Raw genomic sequence first — 14,705 nt, forward strand, 5'->3', positions numbered from 1 at the left:
ATATTAAACTTTCTGTAGTTTGAGCATGGAGTTGCCAGTCTTAGAGGAAATTGTGCTTCCTTTTTCAGACCTGAGTGAGAAGGGACCTCTCACCATGTGACAGCAGGCTGGGCCTGGCAAGAGCAGCCACAGGGCAGCACCTCTGGAAAACCATGCAGACATGGTGGGCTCTGTGCACTTTGAAGGAGCTTCTGTCCTGCTAAGACAGGTAAGGATGGTGTGTGTATCCCTAGTCCATTGTGAATGCCCATTCAAATGGTTTGTTCATCATTTTACAAGCAGAAATTTCAGTGTATGTAGTCATGTGAATAAGGTCTTTTTCTAGCAGGGCAATTCAATTTGAAGTTGGATAAGATCTTGCTTGTTCTCTGAAATGGCAGGTAGGCTTCCAGGCCAGTTTTGCAGTAAGTACAAGTACCATCTTCTTTGCTGATATAGCATAGAATATCATTTCATAATCACAGAAAACCCTTAGAAGAATTTATGGTATTAGTTCAATATTCATGATCCAATATAGATTAAGTTTGGCAAAAATGGATCCTCCCAATGCAGCAAAAAACCTCCCAATCCTCCCTCCACCCCAAACCAAACACAAAAACAAACAAAACCAAAGCATGAACTACCAGGAAATTAGCATTGAAGTTATAACTTGAATATACTTTGGAGAGAGGAAAAATAAAATAAGGCTTAATCAAAAGGTAGAATGCAGAAAGATGGCACCTGCCTGGAGAAACTTAACACTGAAGCTTTAAACAAGAGACAACACATACATGGAGGCAGATAGGAATCAGAGCTGCATATCATCCCCATGAGTATTGTCTCATTGTCTACCCACAGTTACAATTTCCCCCAGGTAACAGGGCAACTTTAAAAAAAGAAAGGAATTTACTGTGCCAAAAAATCTTTCCCATTTTCTTAGTAAAATTCTGAGCCAGCATTGCACATGACATTGTTAATTCATTAAATATCATTGTGATTAATTACATTCGGTAGATACGAGGTGCATTCAGGTTCAGTGCAACTTCATTGACCCCAGAGCTGGTACAGCTGTTTAAATCAGGGCAGAACTGGTCATGTACTACTTCCCACTTGGACTTAAACCAGACTTCATAAAGATATGAGTTGCATGAAACATAGTTTTAGGCTTCTATCTCCTAGTGATCATCCCACATGTAATTATTTTCTACGTTCTTAAAGAGAAGCATATTTAAATGCAATTTTTTTTTCCTGGTAGCTTCTACCTGTGAGTATCCTTTGGAAAACTCAAATGGACCCTTTAATTTATCAAAAGGATTTATGAAGATTCATAGAAATAAATTCTGTAGACACGCAGAACAGAGTGGAGCATTCCCCATTGGTTTTTCAACAATTTTCTTTTAAGATGTACTTTAATAAGGAATTGCAGTCCTTTTTCAGAACTATGTAAAACATTTTAATACCCACATTTGTGCCTTTTGAGGCTAGTCTAACTTCCAGATACTTTCCATTGACCTAACAGAAATGGGACAGATCCCAGATTGGCAATCCTGGACCTGGTGGTATGTCGATCTTTTATCATTGTGAGGGTTTTTTGTTTTTTTAAATTGTCATTAAAAAACCCTCTTTCCTTAGTCCTGAACATTTTGGCATGTATCTTCTATATCCACACGATCCTGCTACAGCAAGATATAGTAAGTGCACGTTGTCATGTACCTTTACATTCCTACTTGGTTTCATCCCTATCAAGTTGTACAAGAGCAGGAGGGGAGACCAGAGGGAAGGTTTGCACTTTGACCCCTTGTTCATATTTTGGTTCTTTTATGTGAGCCAAATGTCAGTCATTCTGTCGTCTATTTAATCCCGGACACCTATGGAAGATTAAGGGAGGGCAGTTCAATGAGCAGAGCAGGAGAGGAAGGATAGATGAGCTACAGCAGGCAGATAATGTAAAAGCCAACTCAAAGTTCTCAAAAAACTCCAGCCGTCGCCAGCCGTCATCCTTCAGACAAAAAGGAGGAGTTTCCATTCAGGCTGAAAAATCTCCATCTTCTAAAAGATTGACATGTGAGAATTCTAGAAGGGGAAACTTCACATAACTCTGAATTAATCCTTTAATTCTTCCTTCTTTTGATTTTAAATATGTTCTTGGCCAACAGTCTGGATGTATACATGTTTATAACTGTGCAGCAAGAATTTAGAACATATCTAATGTTATTGTTTTGCCAGCTTGTTTGATCCATCCAAAACCCCATTATTCTAACCTATCTCCCAAGCTGATGGCTCATCTTTCCCAAGTCAAGTAACCTGGGAATAAAAGTGGGCTTTGTTTTTTTGGAGATCAAAGACTTTTTTTTATCCTTCTTTTGGTAACCAAAGGCCCCTCTCCTTTGCATGGTGCTCATCAGTAGTAGGTGCAATGAAACTCCACTCAGCACAAAGTGTCCACTTGGATGGGGTAAGGTTGTGCTGCTGTGCCAGCACTGACTGCATGTCTGCCATGGAGAGAGGAGGGAATTTCTTTGGATAAAACAGTGAGTGCATATTAATGCAAGACTTTGACCAAAAAAAAAAAGCATTATTGGTGGTCAGCAAAATAACCTGCCTCACAGTCCTTCCTGGACTATCTGAATGCAATAAATGAGATTTGGGAATGCATGGTGAGCCAGTTGCCACCCTCAGATGCCAGTCTTCTAATGATATCCAAAAAAGAGAGAAAAGAAAAAAAGAGAAGAAAAAAAAAAAAAAAAAAGAGAGGAAAAAAAAAAGAGAGAGAAAAAGGTATGTGTGCAAAATTTCAGGCAGAAGGCACCCAAGTTGGTAGCCGGTTTTTAGGATTAAGATTGCAGTATGGAGTAGTCCAGCCAGGTTGCTTTGCACAAGCTGGAAGAGGAAGGTTTCTCAGTGGTTTGTGCTCATTTTCCACTTGCCCGGACCTGGGCTGCGTGTCGGGCAAATCCGCTGGCAAATGTTAACACTGCCCAAGGGACTGAAAGTGAAGCTGGGGGCTGATGTGGCATGCGGTTGCCATGGTACTGGCCATAATCCTGCCGGAGTCAGATACCCTGATGATACGGCGAGTTTGAGCTTGCTCTGGGGTGCAGCGCAGTGACCCTTCCCTACAGCATCTGGTTGTGTTTTAAACTTTTGATAAATTCCATAGCCAAAAAAATCAAAACAAATCAAATAACAAGCCCAGCCTGGCCAACGTCCAAGTTCAGGCTGCTGCGTTTCTCGTTGGTACTGTTGTTTAATGCAGATTGGGGCAAAAGCTACGATATTCGGGGTGGGAGCGGGGCACTTTTTGGAGAAGATCCTTTCTCCCCTCGTCGTAGCCTCAGTCCCAAAACATGAGAATGAAACTAGACTATCGTGCTCCGGTGAGGTTGCTCGTCGCGGTTAGGGAACAGTCTTTAATGAACGCGTTTCTCCCGCTATGTTCCCGGCGGGTAAAGCCTCCCGTGTGCGGGGATGTTCCGCGGAGCTCGGCTGCCTCCAGCCCTGCTGCGGCGGGGGCTTGAAAAAGTCGCGCAAACTCGCGGGGAAAAAGCAACCACCAAAGTTGGAGGAAAACCACCCCCAGCTCCATCCCCGCCTCTGCGCGAGCGAATCTGCACAGGCCAAACTTGTGCTGCTCGGGGAGGAGGGGGCGGCTTTCCCCGGGCGAGGGGTCGGTGTGGGTTCGCTGCAGATGCGCTCCGGCTGAGCGGGTCGTGCGGGGCTCCCGGGGCCGGGCTGGCCAGCGGACCCCACCGACAGCCCCGCACCCAGAACGGTGCGGCTCGCCGTGGCGAGGGGGCGATCCGGGATGAAAGGGGCTGGGGGGAGGAGAGACAAGATCCGGAGCGGTGCGCTGCTCCCGCGCCAAAAGGGTGGGAAGGTTTAGATTTCCCTGGTTTTTTTTTTAAAGGGCGGGTGGAAGGGAAAACAGACCCTAGAGCCAGTTTTCCTCTTGTGTCAGGGCTTGAACGCGCTCCAGCGTCTTCCTGCAGGCTGCTCAACTTCACCCACCGTGCGTATGTATTACATACATAAAGTCGGTGTACGTGTGTGTGCGCGCCGTGTCCCGCCGGCGGCCGGGGCGGGTGGGCAGCGGGAGCCCCGCAGCTCCGGCCCCGCACAGCCCACCCTCCCTCCGTCCCTCGCTCCCCGCCCGCAGCCCCGCAGCACCGCGCCGCCGCCCGCACCCGCGGCCGCTTTCGGCGAGGAGCGGAGCGGAGCGGGGGAGAGGCACAAAAGGGAAGGACGGAGGGAAAGTCCCTCCCACGCCCCCCTCCCCCAAGTTTATGATGGGGGTCCGGAGGAGCAGCGCTGCTCCGCGGCAACCGCTCGTCTGCTGAAAACTTGCTGCTCCGCTTTTTTGGGTAAAGTTGATGCTTATTGTGTCTTTTCATTGTGCTTTTTATTCTTTTTATTCTTTTTTTTTTTTTTTCCTCCTCCTCTTCTCCCGCTTTGGTTGGAGCTGCCCTGCGCCGGTGGGGGTGTGTGAGAGGGAGGGTGCAGATTTGGCGAGGGTCTCTCCTCGCAGCGGGTGCCCGAGGGGCCCGTCCCGTGTGTCCCCCCCAGCTCGCAGGTGAGCGGGAGGATGGGGCCGCGCGTGTGTCCGGTGTGTGCCCCCCTTTCCCGGCCAGACCCCTCCGGGACCGTGCCTCCATGGCCATTGTTTTTCGCGGGGGCTGCGGTGACAGTCCCAGCTCCGGGCTGCTGCCGGGACCGCCTTGTCCTGGGTCCCGGAGGACGGCAGGGCTCCCCAAAGCCAACATTGAGTTTGTCCTTTTTTCAGAAGAAAAATGAAGTTGCCCCCTCGCCTCCTTGTCATCCCCCCATCCGGGAGGGGCAATCTTTCGACAAGTATATTTGCTGAGGAATTTAAAAAATTCCCTGCTGCAACTTGATCCCTGTGTGATGAGGAGCGGCTTGGAGAGACCCGGACTCCAATCCTATTAAGGACTTAGAGAGTTGAGAGTTTTCCCCCGGACTCGGTGGCTTTAAAACAATCAGGGAGGAGGGGAAGGCAGATAGGCTCATCTAGATGCCTTTTCTGCCTCAAGTGATTGCCATCATTTCCTGGGAAACCTGACTTTTCCAGCGCGGGGGTTTAGGGTGATTTATCGGTGGTCCTGCTGCCTGCTTTTCCGAGATTTACGGGCTTATTTATTTATTTCTTCATTTAGCTAACCTGCAGCCAGGGCTTCAAAACTTCCCGTGGCGGGGCTGCGGCTTAGGCGCGGTGCGGTGCGCGCAGAGCGGTGCTCGGCACCGGGACCGGCACCGGCACCGGGACCGGCACCGGCTCGGTCCCGCCGCATGGCCCGGGTGACCAAATGTCCGGGCGGGGGGGGGTCATCGCCGGCCGGGCCAGCCCAGCCAAACTTGTGTCTTCCTATAGCTGCCCTCGCATTTCATACTGCCCCAGGTGCTGGAAAACTTCGTGCGTACAGAAATTAGCATTTTATTGGCCTATGGTGTTTATATTTTTACGGCCACAGATAAAGACACTGGTTGTAAAACCTTGTCTACCCCCTACCAATCCCCTTCTTTTTTTCTTTTTTTTTTTTTTTTTTTTTTTTTTTTTCAACTGAGGCTCTTGGGATGTACAAGAATTTGAAAGTAAGCGTTACTAGCATGTGCATAAAACAGCATTTAAACAAATATTGTATTGGCATGTGCTGTGGAGTTGGTGCCAAAAAAGTTAAGTAAATAAGCCATGAAATTCAAAATACACACAAGTGAAATAGACTGATTTGTTGTAAGACTTGCTGATTGTATCTGTTTGTTTTAGCTACCTTGCTTTAAGAAAAACTGCGGAGGTCTTTTTGGGTTTTGTTTTGGTTCATTTTTAGTTCTAAACCTAATAAAATTAGCTTCATTAGAAAAGAAACTACATCTGGAAAAGAGGATCTTGCTAAATAATGAAATAATTGTTTATGCTGCTGGGATGTATGAATTGCGTGGTAATTGCTGCATACAGCAACTACGGTTGGTGAATTAGTTTGGTTCAGCTTTTCTGAGGGGTGGATATGGTAATTTGTATTTTGGCTGAAACTTCAGGAAATGGTGACACCTGTCAAACTTTGAATTGCAATAAAAATGTGGTATTGAATGTTATTGCAAAACTGACAACTTTTAAGAAGCAAATGAAATTCATTACGGCTTTTCCACTGTAAACAACTCTTGGAGATTTGTCATTTGATTGAAAGCGTGACCTATCTGTAGGCACTGAAAAGTGCCTGATTCACTGAAGATGGACTTGTTAATCTATAGGTATGTGTATATCCAGCCTCTGGTGTGTGTTTGTGAAAGAGTTGATCTTTAAAGCAAGTTGAGGTAAGATTCACTTCATCTTGAATGTTGCTGTTGCTTAAAGTGTATGACTTTGAAGTGCCCAGAAATGCAACTGCTGTTCTTCAAAGGAAAACAGATCTCGAGGACTGTTTCCAACTTCCTTTCAATGTCTGTCTTTTTTTTTTTCTTCCCAGTGTGTCAAAGGGGATGTATACAGATGGACAAATACTATTTGTGTTAGGTCATTCAATTAGAGAAAAATTAGAGCCATAGAAGAATTTGAACTAGATGCATATGTCAATATAAATCTAGCATAATTTCATTGAAGCTGCTCCAGGTTATACTTGGATAAAAGAGAACAGAACTTGACCTCAGACATCCAATACATAGCAGCTTGCATTCCCAAATGTCACACTGAAGTCACGTTTTGAAAAGGCAGCCTTCTGGCTGTATATATATAATGAGCAGTATTTTTGTCATTGTTTAAAAAGTGAGTTTGAACTTCTGTGTCAAAGAACCAATTTTGGTTATGTTTTCTGTGATTCTCCTAGTCTTACAAGTTTATACCACAACTTCCCTTTCAGTGGCACAGTTGTATAGAAGCTGCACAGGCTCTGGGGCTGTGTGATCAGCTGTGTACAGAAAGGGTTATGTGGTTCCTACAGTTTTGTCTCACTTTTCATGATCTCAATACTTTATTTCTATTGAGACCATTTGAATTTTTCAGTCCTCTGGGCCTATCTTTTTTTTTGTTTTTGTTTTAATTTAAGACTAGAGCAGAGCATATGACCTAATAGCAGTTGCATTATTCTCATTCTCTGTTTGCAAGTACGGAACACACTTGGTTAACTGCCTGCCCCTGGTTTTGGTGGCCCACTGTAAGCCAGTTGTTTGCCCTGTAGTCTGAAAGGTACACAGATACTTCATGCTTTTGTACTCTGAGAAGTGCTCTGTTCATAGTGAAGTTTCCAGTGCAGATTAGTGAAGGCAGTGGATTCAGTAAGCAGTCACCAAAATCTGTATGCATTTGTGGAGCAAACACCTATCTATTGCCCCATCACAAAGCCTCCACTTAATAATCTGGCCAAGGGTTTCAAGGCAGTGAGTTTTTTCAAAGAAGCTACTTAGGAACATTAGATGTGACTATAGCATCAAACTAATTAGTTGCCACTCCATTTCTATGAAGCTTCTAGGGCTTTATAGAAATGCAATATTTGCACTTCTCACTTGCTGCTAAGGCACTGAGGTTAAGCGGTCTCTGCTTTTTGTCTGCTTTCTTACTGATGGGAAAGATTCCAGGGCATTGTTTGAGAGCTGCACAGCCCCCTTATGTACCTGGGTAAATATTTTAAACAGTTGCACATTTGGACAACTTGCCACAAAGCATTGAGTGGTATTTAGGGTTTGCTTCAGCTCCGTTGCCAGGACCCTTTTAAAGAAAACCAAAACAACTGTAGGTATTTGGGAATTAATTAATACAACACTAAATAAAATAACGGCAAAGAATGAGTCCTCCTATGAATGACAGCAAGAAGGGATTGTATTAGAAAGGAAGATAATACATGTGTGCCTGTGCATACCTACATGTATGTACACACATTTGTGTGTGTGCATGGAATATGCACAATTCATGACCTGTACATACAGCAGATCCCATATGTATGCATCTTCTAGAAACTAACTGGTGTTTGGTGTAAAAGAAATGAGAATTGCGTCCTGCATGGCAATCTTGATAGTTGAAGAGGCAAAATTGCAGGTTTCCCTCATGAGCAAGTGACTGGGATGGAAATAGTGGGTAATCAGGTCAAATTTTCTACAGACTGGTTCCAGTTGGGAGTGAATACATGTTAGATGTGTGTAGTCCAGGAGAGGTCACAGAACTTTTGTTCATTCACTCTTGGCTACTGTAAAACCACACCCTGTATTAACTTCTTGTAAACAAAGTGAACCCAAATACACTAAAGCTGAAATGTGTTGCAAAAAGGGAAGAGGAAAATTGTCCTTTAATTCAGAAGGCCAGAGCTGTAAAAATTCTTTGGGATTTGTGAATACTCAGTACCACAGCAAAAAGAGGCTTTGGTGCCTGGAAGTGGACACCCAAATTAAAAAAAAATTGAAAATAGGCTCCCTTGGGCTCCTATTGTAATGAGTGGAAGCGTTTCTGATACTGTCATGGGCATGAATGCCCAAATACATTAATCAATGGTGAATCTTTTCTCATCGTATCACAATTATTTGTGATTAGCTGTCACCTTTCTGCAATTATAAATATTCTAAGAGGAAACAATACAAATTAGAACTGTAGGTACCAGGATCTTTGTACTGGATGTATTTCTTTTTACTTTCTAAGTGTTCTTTTTCATATGAAAAGAGTCTTGCAGCTTTATCCTTATTCAAGTCTTTTCTTTTTGTATCTACTGGGGAGAAAACCATTAATTTTGAGGAATGGTGAGAGTAAGCCTTAAGCTGTCTTTGACATTTTAGTTTAACTTGAATAGGTTAATTTTTTTTTTTTTTTTAAGAAAACAAGTTGGTGGGAAGTGTGTTTTAACTGAGAGCGCCCGATTTCGACCATTAGCATAAGAAAAAAAGTTTTAGTGCATTTACTATTGTATTGAATGAAGAGTTCCAACAGTCAGGGAAAAGAAAGTAAAAGGCTGTAAAGAAATGATGGTCTATTCAGATTATTCAGCAGCCCAGAGCTCTGGTCATCTGCCTCTGAAATCTGTGATCGGGATATCACTTTTATCTTCCTGTGCCTTTCTCTCGCCTTTTTCACATGTTCACTTTTGTCAAGGTTTATTGATCACGTTTTCTTCTCTGCAAATCTGTGGAAAATTTAATGAACCAAAAACAGCTGAGAAATAAAAGGAACTTTTTATTCATTAGCCACTAGATTGAATTTTGTTCTATAGTCAGTACCCTCTTGCCTCCCATGTGCCTCATTGTGTCACTCCTGGAGCAGTTACAGTATGTACAGTGGAGATGGCCACATTATTAATTCTCTTCCAGGGAAAAGTTTGTTTAAAGTTGTGAACTCATGGCAGCCCCACCTCTGCTCCTTGGCTTTTCTCTGCCTTCCTGGCGTCTGGATTCTTGACTGTAGTGCTTCTGTCACTAAATACCTTTAAGTGTGTATTCCACAGAGCATTTACCTCTTCAAGAATTAAATGTATTTGCTGCCTAGCAATTAAATCCAAATTTAAATGATTGCAGATTAGTAGTAGTTATTTACAGTCCTGATTGTTTTGGTGCTGTGATCCTTGTTCATTACACATCTGCTTTGCCGTGGTGCTGCCCCAGAGCGCTTTGTGATGCAAATGCTTTTGTTAACTTACAAATAGTTTCAGTATCTAGATCATCTCAGGTGACATATTTAAGTCGCTTCTTTTTTCCCAGATGGACTTAAAAAGCTGTAATTAAATGTGGCTTCCAGTATGATTAAGCTTTGCTAACATTTTCCATGGAACGATTTACTTGAACTCTGGCACTTTCTGAACCTGTCACTGGAAGATTTTTCAATAAACGCCTCTTTTAACATTAATTTCATTTCATTTAGTGCAGCTTGTAAGTGTAGGGGAATGAGTTAAAATGAAGCATGTATCTGCCTGAGATATTACCTGGATGTTTCTTGATTCTAAAGAACTTTACTGCTACCCCATGTTAAATGCTAAGTCTAAACCCCAGAGGAAGCAAAACCACAGAGGTCTGTTGAATAGTCCCGAATACTCTCCTAATGAATAGTAGCATCCATCTCAATACTTTTAAGGGATGAGCTAAAAGCCACAAAAGGGACTCTGGACGTGAATTTGTGCTTTCAGCTACAGTGATGGCACATCTGGGACTGCATCTGGTTTTCTGTGAATGGAGTAACTCTCTGTTTTGTAGGAATAGACCCTTGCAAGCTTAAACTGCCTGTAAACCTAGAGAGAGGACTTTGTGTCCAGCAGAAAGAACCCTGCTGGGAAAATCTGGGTTTCTGGGGGAGTGGAGGTGGAAACAGTAATATAAAATCTTCTATCCCCTGTGAAATGTGGGATTTTAGTCTAGATGACTCATTCACATGAAGCTAATGAAATCTCTGCAGAGGAAGACACCTTCTGTGGGATGCTCTGCTGCACAGTGGAAGTCAGTTTGGGTCCAGCCCCTCAGAGAAGATCACCCCGTGGTCGCAGCCCCCCACCCCTGCTATGGGGTGACAAATACCCCCAGCAGGGGACCAGCTGGTTCCTCCCAGGATTTGCAAGGGATGGGCAGCTGCACAGCTTAATTCCTGCAATGGCAGTGCAGAAACTTCCTGTGTTACAAATGCAATTCAGGAGAGTGGAGATGCTGTAATATTACAGTGTTGTGGTTTATATTTATCATTAGGGGCTTAAAATATCCAGTCTTTGGAAGTTTTGTTTAAATGTCCTGTATATTTAGTTATTATATTCTATTCAAGCAAACAGATCACCTGGAAATTGGTTAGCATTGTGTTAAGCAGTTTGAGTCTGTCGCCAAAATTAACTGAAAGCCCCTTGAAAACATCTCACCATTTAGTTTTTTTTCAGCTTGGAAAGTGGCATTCCTTACCAGAATCAGTGTATTGCTCCCCTCCTTGCTGACTTGAGGAGCTCTGTTAGAGCCCTTTATCACACTGTCTTTAAAAGCAAGGTCTGTTGATTGCAGTGGTGTTAAAAGAGCATCAGTTCCCAACACCAAGATCGCTGCTTTTCACAGCAATGCTCAGCAATGCCCCTTTGTGCAGGGGACAATGCAATAAGTCAGACAGGACTTTCTGAGCCACCTCTATAAGGAACTGTAAGGGCTGCTGAAGTACACTTGTGTTAAGTTGAATTGATTGAAATTTAATGGCTGTTAGTAGCTATGAATGGTAATGATTTTCTAGAGTATCTTCCCCATGCTTGACATTAATAACTGTAGAGTGTGTATGTGTGACGTTAGCATGTTACTCATTTTTAAAGATGCTTTCTCCCAGCCCTCTTTCCCATAATTTAGTTGTTTTGATGCTTCAGAAAAAAAAAAAAAAATCTCGTGCTTCGAAGAGCACGTACATCTTGTCAACATAATTTTGTGCTCAAGATTTTTATTTTTTCCAATTCTAACATAAATCAGACTACAATATAGTGAGAGTGATGAATTTGTTTTACATGCCATCATGAATTGATGTTATGCAAATAAAAGCTTTACAGGTGCCATGATTTACTTAATAATTTCAAGTTCTAATATTTAAGCTCATTCATTATGTTTGAGTAAAAAAAAACCAACACAGCATGTTCATATTTTAAAAAGTGAAATGTGAGATTTGTGTGCATTTGCTGTGTGTAGTTGCTGTGTAAGCACATTTGATAGCTAAGAAAGAATCAATCAGTGTTTGCATTCGGCATCCCTATGCCTGTAGATGTTACAGAGACATTTCAAAGAGAATAATCAAATATTTGTATCTAAGGAGAGGAAGACGGTGGTAAAATATCCATCACAGATACAAAGAAGCAGAAAACTGCCAAGAAAAGTTTTTTGGCGTTCAGAACTCGAGCAGGGCAGCACGATTTTGCTATGCAAAGTGGCTTTTACTTCATCCAGAGCAGTTTGCTCCCAGACCTGCTGCCTTTGCTGCAGGGTGAGGATGAGCTGAGGAGCTGGTGAGAGCTGGAGGCACCCTGGGTCAGAGGTGAATGTGAATGTGATCACAGGGTTTCCAGGCTTTGATATGATTTTTAGTGTGCTTCCCAAAGGCTAAGGACAAGGGGGAGAAAGTTTGACACATAAATACATCTTCAATCTCTGAAGATAAGAATAGATTTTGACTTTATTTTTCAAAAATTGAGGTCACAGTGGTCTGATGACAGGCTGAAAGCCCATCACTCAATTTTTTTCCTGTTTCTTATACTTTTTTTTCTTTTCTTTTTTTTTTTTTTTTAATGAACAGACAGATTCTTATTTTTGACACATTGTATACATTGAGTTAGTGACAGCATATTCAGGTTTTGAGGTTTGTGGCCCCAGGATCAAGGTTTAGCACCAGCATTCAGGCCTCCCTGTGCGAGTGGTAGTAATTTTACTGATAATGCCAGAAAAGAATCAAACCTCTTAAATTTGGTAACAGTGAATTAAAAGTGAATCTTTAAAAAAATGCAAGAGTGTTTCTGTGATTCCAGCAGTGGGAGTGGGCTCAAGAATTGCTCCTTGACCTCTTCAGGCCCAGGGGACCATTGGCCAGGGAGCAGAGTGGTGCTTGGCTTTTGGTAATTTTGACAACTGCTCCTTTTGCTCTGTGTTCTTGAGGAACTCAGGGAAGTTCATTTGGATGCGCCATTCAAGCCAAGGATTTAGCTGGTGTTAAAGGGCCATTTGGGAAGTGGCACACAGTGTATGTACCATGATCAAGTTAATTATGTTGCTTTGGCAACCCCAGCTTTGGTATTTCCTGACTAGGACTCGTTGATGGAATCATATTCCAATATCTGGCGTCATCAACACTAAAATCTTTTACAAAACCTGGTCAGTGTTTTAAAAAAGTAGTGGAAAAAAGAGATGGAGGATTTTTCTGAGAGTGTTAAGAATTCATTGTTTTACAGGCTTTGTGTTGAAGTAAGTTTCTGTTTAGAATTTTAAAGTATAATTCCATTGTAGGAAATACAGTAGCAATATAATTGCTTTTCCAGTGGACTCCAAGTGATTGTTTTAGAATTCCTTTTGTGGAGAATTTCAGCATTTTGAGGTTTTGTTTCAATTCACAATAAGTCAGATTTGGAAACCTAAATTTCTTTGTAACTACAGTAACTGGATTCTTAACTTTGCTCTCTGCTTCTGAGGAGTGTAAGGGAACACAGGGCTAAGAACAACACATGTGTTACTGAACCATATCCATGGCAAATTTTTTATTCTTTGATTTGTTGTGTGTGCTGTTGGGGTCTTTTTCCATTTTTTTTCAGAGAAAGGGAAATGAGGAAGGAAAACATTGTGCATATTGGGGTTGAATTATCTCAGCAAAGCTTGCACTTCTTTAGAGACCCTGCTGCAGCACTCTAAATCTACATTTTCTATTTGAAAAAAAATTTCCTACTTCTGCATTTTACTCCTAGGCCTCTGGCAGGGCTTGATAAAATTTGAACTGTGTTTGATTTCTGAGAAATTCAGTGATGCTGGAGGTGAGTTTATCCCTCTGGGACAAAGCACATGGGGGAGGTGGGCGGTGGAAGGCAGGTCTGGATCTGTGTCGGGAGGATGGGGGTGAAACAGGGCAGTGCTGGCAGCTGCTGCAGGTTGCACCATTCTCCCAGGAGTGTGCAGGGTGAGGGATCTTCCTCTTCTCCCATCCAGAGGCATTTCCAAGGTGCAGATGGCAGGGGGATCTTTGCCAATGCATTTGTTTCCTTCAGTCTCTTCTCAGGGTAGAGAGGCACCCAAAATCAGACTCCATCCAAGCTGCTGAAGGTGGGAGATGAGATGGGATGAGATGAGCTTTCTTGGTAGAGAGGAACTCACTGCTTGTGAGCTGGTGTTGCTTTCTGCTGCACGCTTTGGCTGGCCCATTTCTGGTCACTGTGGATTCCTCTGCACCAATTGGTGGCTTTCCAGGGAGGCACTGCCTCAGATCAGGCTGGAAACTTTTAGTGCATTGGGTGCCGTCAGGTGATGACATGCTCCAGCTGTCAGGCTGGAAGAAGAGGACACAAAGCAACTTGGGACCCCTAATCCTAACCTGGTTATTTTGGTGTCTTCCTCCTTTGCTGTTGAAGATGCAGCTTTCCAGCTTAAGGGGAGCTCCTGACACATCCCCATTCCCTCCTCCTGTTATTGCATGTGGAATAGCTAGTGCATTCATGGGGTTTACCAGAATCACATCTCCAGTGAAGTGTAGGACCCTGCAGGGGAAGTGAAGAGGGAAACCACTCAGAATGTCTTCTTCAGAGTGAGTTCTGCCTCCTTTCCTCAGTCACTCCTTTCTCCTGGTGTGGTGCTAGCCCTGCTCTAAATGAAGGGGGAGCAGTTGAGGGGTTTTGATCTGGTTTATTTTTTCCTCTCTTGCCATGTGTTGTTGGGTTGCTAGGATGAGGTCTGTGGTCCTGGTGTGCTTTCTGGGTGTGCTAAACCACTCATCCCACAAACCTCCCATGTAGGCTGGACTGGGAATCCTTGGTGCAGCAGTTCAAACAGAGTGCAGTGCTGCAGGTGCTCTTTTGCTGGCTGATTGCTTCAAATGTCACACCTATCCTCAGCTTAATGTCTGTGCTGTTTCAACATCTCATGTGAGCTAATGCAGTTTAGGCATCACCCATTTCTCTCTCTCTCTCCCTGGAGGTTACAGATTTCCAGACATCCTTGAGATGGAGTTTTAAGGTCATCAGTGGCATTTTTAGGTCACAGAACTGCAGGACCTTGTCTTCTTGCCAGCTAATCAAATGACTAATTAGTTCATATATCGCTGCTGTTATCTT

At 43.3% G+C, this 14,705-nt stretch overlaps 1 protein-coding gene and 1 long non-coding RNA gene across 2 annotated transcripts in view; one reads left to right on the forward strand and one right to left on the reverse strand.

The window, feature by feature from the left end:
• Window positions 1-3,101: 3,101 nt before the first annotated feature.
• On the reverse strand, window positions 3,102-3,841 carry LOC306804418. Its single transcript, XR_013774879.1, has 2 exons — window positions 3,734-3,841; window positions 3,102-3,697 (listed from the first exon to the last, which is right to left on the reverse strand). It is a non-coding gene; the product is annotated as an uncharacterized lncRNA (long non-coding RNA).
• Window positions 3,842-4,223: 382 nt separating this feature from the next.
• GLI2 (GLI family zinc finger 2) overlaps window positions 4,224-14,705 on the forward strand; it is a 186,230-nt gene continuing 175,748 nt past the window's right edge. The window contains exon 1 of the mRNA XM_079310958.1: window positions 4,224-4,340. The gene's annotated coding sequence lies outside the window, so the exon portion shown is untranslated. The remainder of the gene's footprint in view (window positions 4,341-14,705) is intronic.

The sequence above is a fragment of the Erithacus rubecula genome, assembly GCF_903797595.1.
Source record: "Erithacus rubecula genome assembly, chromosome: 8".
NCBI lineage: Eukaryota > Metazoa > Chordata > Aves > Passeriformes > Muscicapidae > Erithacus > Erithacus rubecula.